Genomic DNA, 6,662 nt, shown 5'->3' on the forward strand with positions numbered 1-6,662 from the left:
AAATTCAACCAACCACGTTGTTTTATTTATAACACTGTTTTCAGTTTGGACTGAAAATGTACAGGCAGAAAATGTTGGAGAAATTGGATAATTCCAGAACTCAAGATTTTCAAATTACGATCTATAGTTTTTATTGTTTCATCAGTTGATTTTCCAGGAAAAAGAGGAATTAACTAAATATATTCTTTACCTAAAATGAGAACTTTCAGAGTTATTAAAGAAAAATCTGAAATGGGAAAAAAGGCAATTTAGAACTGCATGATTATTCTGTGATTTTTGGAAACCACAGAACGAAAATAAAATTCGATGTTTAGTGAATAGAACCTAGTCATCATCATCATCATCATCATGTAGCCGTTATTTTCCACTGGTGGACGTAGGCCTCCTCTAATCTCCTCCATGTCTCACAGTTCTGGGCTGTCTGCATCCAGTTCCCCGCAATTCTTCTTACATCGTCGCTCCAGCGTGTCGGTGGTCTGCCGACGCTACGTTTCTTCTCTTGGTCGCCATTCCAATATACTTCTAGGAGTATATCAGTTGATTTCAATCGAACTGACAAACACAACTCGATTGCCTCGGTGAGATGCACATATTTGTATATTCCTGTCTTTTGATTCAAATTAATGAATAAATATCAGCACTTCACTCAAAAACGCTCTAGATCCGAAACGGGTTTCTTGGGAGAAGAAAAAGTTCTTTTTCAGTTTTTGAAATATCCAGTTTATAATATGAAAAATCCTTCGATTACTTTAATTGATATGAAATAGCCAAATTCTAGGAAATAGAGATAAATTCACAGTTCCTGGAATGGAGACAATTCTTGATTCACACAGAGTGCTGGATATAATCAGTTTTTCGTCCTGTTGAATCCCCTAATTACATTCCTGTCAACCTAAAAGAATAGAATTTATGATCTATATAAACATAATCTTTAACGATTTTCTGATGAAACCTCCAAACTATCCACGAAATTGTAGGAATAATTCATAAATGTCAAATTTAAAATGCACGTCGAAAATTTCCAAATACCTAGGCCATGAATGTTTCATATTAAAATGTATCCTTCAATTTTCCTTCGAGCATGAGATCGCCAAGGCCGATGCTTAATTGAACGCCAACGCATTACTGGCAAACAGAATAGTAATTCACGATTCAGCCCATGCCACAGACATTCCGAATTCCAATCAGAGAGGGCCACGAATTCAATTAAATGACGTCGGATATAACAACGTGTATGTAACTCTGTGCTCCGTCCTCCGTCAGTCATGAACTTCTATGAATAATCAACTAGATGGAAATATTGAAGGGTCTTATAAAGGTGCCTTCTCTCGTGAATGCCTATGCCTCGCCGTCTTGTCGGAGGGTTGTTATGAAGCTGGATCTATCGGAATGGCCTTTTGGTCTTTGAGGTGAGGATGTTATAGGATTTTGATGACGTTGGCGTACAACTTTTGATCTTCAGATGATCTTTGTGTTCAGTACATCGTCATATTGGGACTAAGTTGGTTAGATGAGTTCGCTGGACGACAGCTATTCTAGTCCGTTTTCCAGTGTGATTTCTTATTTGTGTGTCTCGAATTCAAAGACTAACACAACAATCAACTTAATTTTTGATAAAAATAGTATATCTTTGATTATCTCTATTGATTTATTTCCTATGGGATCAGGGATGAACAGCTTGAGCTGATCCAGAACTATCTGAAGAGCAGCGTTCCGATGATCAAGGTTGACCTGCATATTAAAGACAAGATGTCACCCGGTCGAATAAAAGAGATGGAAGTTTAGATTTAGACATTTGTTGTTTTCACAAAGTCATGTTGTTTTCAAAACAATCGGAATATGTCTTTGTTTCGACATATTATTCAAAATGATTGTTTCCTGATAGCATATTAAGGAAGCTAAAGAGATAATGTTGCACTTTCAACCAACTTTTTGTGTATTACTATGGTCGATACGAAGGCAAGTTTCAGTGGTATTCTAGATGAAAGTATTAGTATCCTTTTCAAGTTGGTCCATCATAAGCGAATTCTCGGTCTATTTTGATGATGTGGGGTTGTGCCACCGATGCTTCGTAATTTTTGCTGTACAAAAAACAAGTCCACTTATTATAAATTTCAATAAGTTAAACCAGAGACAAAATATTTAATCCGAATAGAAAATATCGATTCTTCACGAGCCACAAATTTCCCGAAAAAATTTCAGTTGGTTTCTTAAATCCTTCTTATAGAAACTTTTGGTGAACCACCCTCTATATATGCTATGGGTATAGCCAAAATAATCTTTATAAATAAGAATAGAGCCCTGTTTCAATGTGTCATAGATGTGTAAAAACATCACAGCCGATTTGTTTAATTTTTTCCAAGTTTCCCCAAACTTCGTTGCCTAGGAAAATGAGAAGATCAAGAAAACTGCACGCTTGCGCGCGTTAATGATTCGTGATTGGGAAGGGATTGAACCTCAATGCCTTTAGGGTAAATTGGAAAATGGACAACACGTTCTCAAACGGTCTCAAAGTGGTGAATTATTGTATATACCTACCTGTAATTGGGCCTAGGCCTGTTGGATGTATTTCTGAATAAATAAATGAAATGCAATACCTCAATTTACTCGTCCATTGTTTAGTACTTGTAAAACTAATGGAATTTGTATGTTCAATGGAGCAACAAATGTTTTGAAATGACATTATTCAGAGATTCTTTCGATACAGAGCATTACGATCTTTAACAGCAAACAATAAGTATAGCATGTGTATGAGATACAGTTTTAGCAGAGGTTAGCGTAAACGGGGTACCATACAATTTGGAGTATGATACAAGAGCTTAGGGAAAAACCTCATATTAAGGCTCACTTTCAAGGTGATTACAAATAATAATGTTCAAGATTATTGACCAATTAAAGTACAATGCAGCAATTGTTTACAGTTCACATCGTTCAGTAGTTATTGGACCAATGGAAATTCTATTTTCATATTTTAGAGCTTCAAAATACTAAAAGCTCTAGAATAGTGTTGCAAAATGGAAAGGTGAAATCGGCATCTTTGATTACCAGAATCTCAAAAGTATGTTCAACACTGAAACAGATGCTTTGAAAGGACATCATTTGAAGAAACACATGGGGTTCAAGACAACATAAGGCCCAGGTAATTACAAAGAATAAAATGTTCAAGATCATTCATGAAATTGATTAAAATGCAGCATGATTACAGAGCACATTGCTTAGTACTTATGAAACCAATGGAAATTGTACGTTCAACGGCACAACAAATGCTTTAAGATGACATTATTTTGAGCAACCCATGGGATTTCAGAGAGCATTATGCCCACTTTCAAGGTATTCACAAAGAATTATGTTTAATTCAATGCACCAATCGAATAATAATGCAGCAATTGATTCGCACATCGACCACATCGTTTAGTATCCTTTAAATGACAAATGAAATTTGTATGTTCAACGGTACAACAAATGTTTTGAAATTACATTATGACAATATTTGGTGCAACACATGGGCTTCAGTACAAAATATGGCTCCTTTTCAAGGTGAATAAAAATAATTCAAAGATAGGTTATTGGTATACGGATCAAAGAAGCAGGAGAAAGATACTCTGTTGGTTCGCCGACGTTTCGGAAGTATATTCTTCCATCTTCAAAGCTGCTCAAAGTTATGGATAAGACAATATTTGAAAGAACATTAAAATAATAGAGAGCAATATAAGCTATATTATAAGTTGTTGATTAGAAAAAATTTCACAAAAAATGATGATATGGCATGATGGTATAAAAGCAATATAGGAAAACTCTTTTATTTCTCTTTTATAAAACTAAAAATGAAAGTACATATCACATATAAATATACAGAGTACTTACAAACTAAACAACGTATCCTCCCAAAATCATTTTATGAAATATAAAAACAGTTCTCCAATATTCAGTGTTACAAACAATGTTCGACATTCAGAAGATTATTATTTCATCAAATAATGATCTTTATACATTCATTCAATGATTCACGATTAGTACTTCCTGAATATAATCAGAAATGAAAAGGTTTCAGTGATTACGTTTCAGAAGTCGACTGTCACATCGTGTATCGAATACACAAAGTTTTGTGGAACCAGCTGTAAAACTACCTGGATAGTGACTAAACAATCTACATTCAGGATTTGGATCAGTAATTATGATGTTACGAAATATCAGGCAATCGTCCATAGGCATCAGACTTCCTGTGAAAAATTAGCTGAAAACGTTCAATGAAGCAACAATATTAAAGGGCAAGCAGGTACAGTGTGTTTTTCGTAAACGGGTCACTTGATATCGTGATTTATTCAATGAGCAAAAATGAAAAGTGAATATGAAAGTTCAATATGATGGTTTTATTCATGAGCATTAATTTGTATTTTTCAGAGCCTATCTAAATGTTCATCAAGAATTATTGACTGCTATTCTAAGCAGTGTGTAAATGCCTCCATACCAACAAGAGCTCTAGAAAACAGCATAATGGCTCTATCACCGACCATTTCTTAACCAACTTTGGAATAAGAGGCTGCGTGTTTGCGCCACTACTGTTCAATATTTTCGCCATAACTGTCTCGACAATTGCTGAGATGCATATGCCTGCAAGAGGTGTTGGAATAAGATTCAGCTTTGATGGAGGATTTTACCTGAAGCGCCTCAGAGCAAAAACCCGTACAAAGTTTATCACGGAAATTCAATATGCAGACGACTTCATACTTATCGCTAGCAGCCCAGAGGATCTACAGATACTGTTGGACACATATAAACATATATACGAAGCTTTAGGGCTTAGACTCAATATTGACAAAACCAAAATCCGGGTAACTCCGCCAGAAAGCCTCCAAACAGATATTAGCCTGGATGATGAAAATCTAAAACAGGTCGAGCAGTTAAAATACTTGAAAAGCATAATAAATAGTAGGGCTAACCTAGACACAACCGTATCAGTTCAGCATCACGGGCATTCTGGTCATCCTGGAAGATAAAGGACAAAGTGTTTCAAAATCACGACCTCAATCTGAAGACCAAGACAGCTGTTTACAAAGCACTGGTCCTCCCAACGGTTCTTTATGCAAGCGAAAGCTGGACTCATTAAACAGCTTGAACAAACCCAACAACGTCATCTAAGACAAATAATGCACATCAGATGGTTCCACAAAGTTTCAAATGCAGAAGTCTTGCACCGCGCGAGTTGTATAACAATTGAGACTCAAGTAACGAGGGTCCGACTCAGATGGAGCGGCCACATTCTGAGGATGTAAGACACACGACTCCCAAAAATGGCTACGCCGAATTCACAGAGGGTGCTCGAAAACCAGGAGGCCAGTGTAAGCGGTTTAAGGAATTATACTGCATCAATCCATAAATTCAGTTAATGCCAATCATAACTGGGAACAACTAGCGTGAGACAGATCACAGTGGAGGTCTTCGGTCCACAGCTATAATGGAGACTCTAGAAGAATACAACGGCGGCCAGATCTGGTTGGCGACTATCCATGCCCAGAAATTGGAAGGATCTGTAGGTCACGGTTGGGTATCTTCAGTCACAGGAGGGCACACAGTCGCAGGTAGCCCTAAGAAATTATAAGTTTGATCGCACCGATAGTCTGGTTTTTTAGTCTTTCTGTAGATTTATTCTCAGTTACGAGATTCAGCAATGAATGAATGAGCATCTGGAATAATTACAAAGCAAACCATAAACAACATAGTTGGCTATATGTATTTTCCGAATTACGATTTTGAACTCTTAGAGGCACTTTTGGATCAAATTGTTAGAAATTGATATGAAGGCATCATTGTTTCCATACTCTCTCAAATTGATTCAGTTTTCAGAAAATATGAGCAATTTTTCTTATCTCTCTTTTTTCTTCATTTGTTGAATATTCCCTGATCATGGCAGAACAACGTCTGCCGGCTAGTATTTGAATATAATCCTACATCGCGAAATGGAATAGAGCTTGCGTTATATTTGTTGAAAAATTAACATGGGTTGCAAATTGGCGAACGGACAACAGTTCAAGTCCATTCAAATGTGCCTACTAAAATTGATCTGCTTCGAAAAGTAGCTGTGTTTCAGTCTGAAGTCAGTCGTTTTTCTGTTAAAATTCCTACAATGTTCATTCCAGATAGGCTTTTTCGGTCAAATTCCCGCATCTAAGCTACCCGAATTTAATTCACGGTTTTTTCGAGAAACCCGTTTATGATGCCGCGAAATGAACACAAAATATTTAAAAAGTCTCCACAACCAAATTGTTCCCGTGCCGCGAATAAAATACAGTTTTAGTCATCAGGACCGAGTTCGTGGAATGATTTGAATATCCCAACAGTAACTTGGAATGCGTGTCACGTATAAGGGCCTCTTGGGTAAAGGGAAACACCACTGATTTTTTCACTCTTGTTAGCCTTAAACCACTTTCTCCGAAACGGAGCAGGAGGTTATCAGCTGTTTCCGGCATCGCGGAGATTCATGAGACACCCTGTCGCGGTTATTATTCTTGCCTCTGCGTATTCATCGAGTTTTTTGCGGTAAAATGCTTCGGGACGGGACTCGCTCCTCATGTAATGGAGAAGGAAATGCTTTGCATCAGAAAGAGAAATATATATACGGAATTGTAACAGTCACGTACCTAGGTGAAAAAAATTCTTCGAAT

Source organism: Coccinella septempunctata, chromosome 2 (genome assembly GCF_907165205.1).
Source record: "Coccinella septempunctata chromosome 2, icCocSept1.1, whole genome shotgun sequence".
NCBI lineage: Eukaryota > Metazoa > Arthropoda > Insecta > Coleoptera > Coccinellidae > Coccinella > Coccinella septempunctata.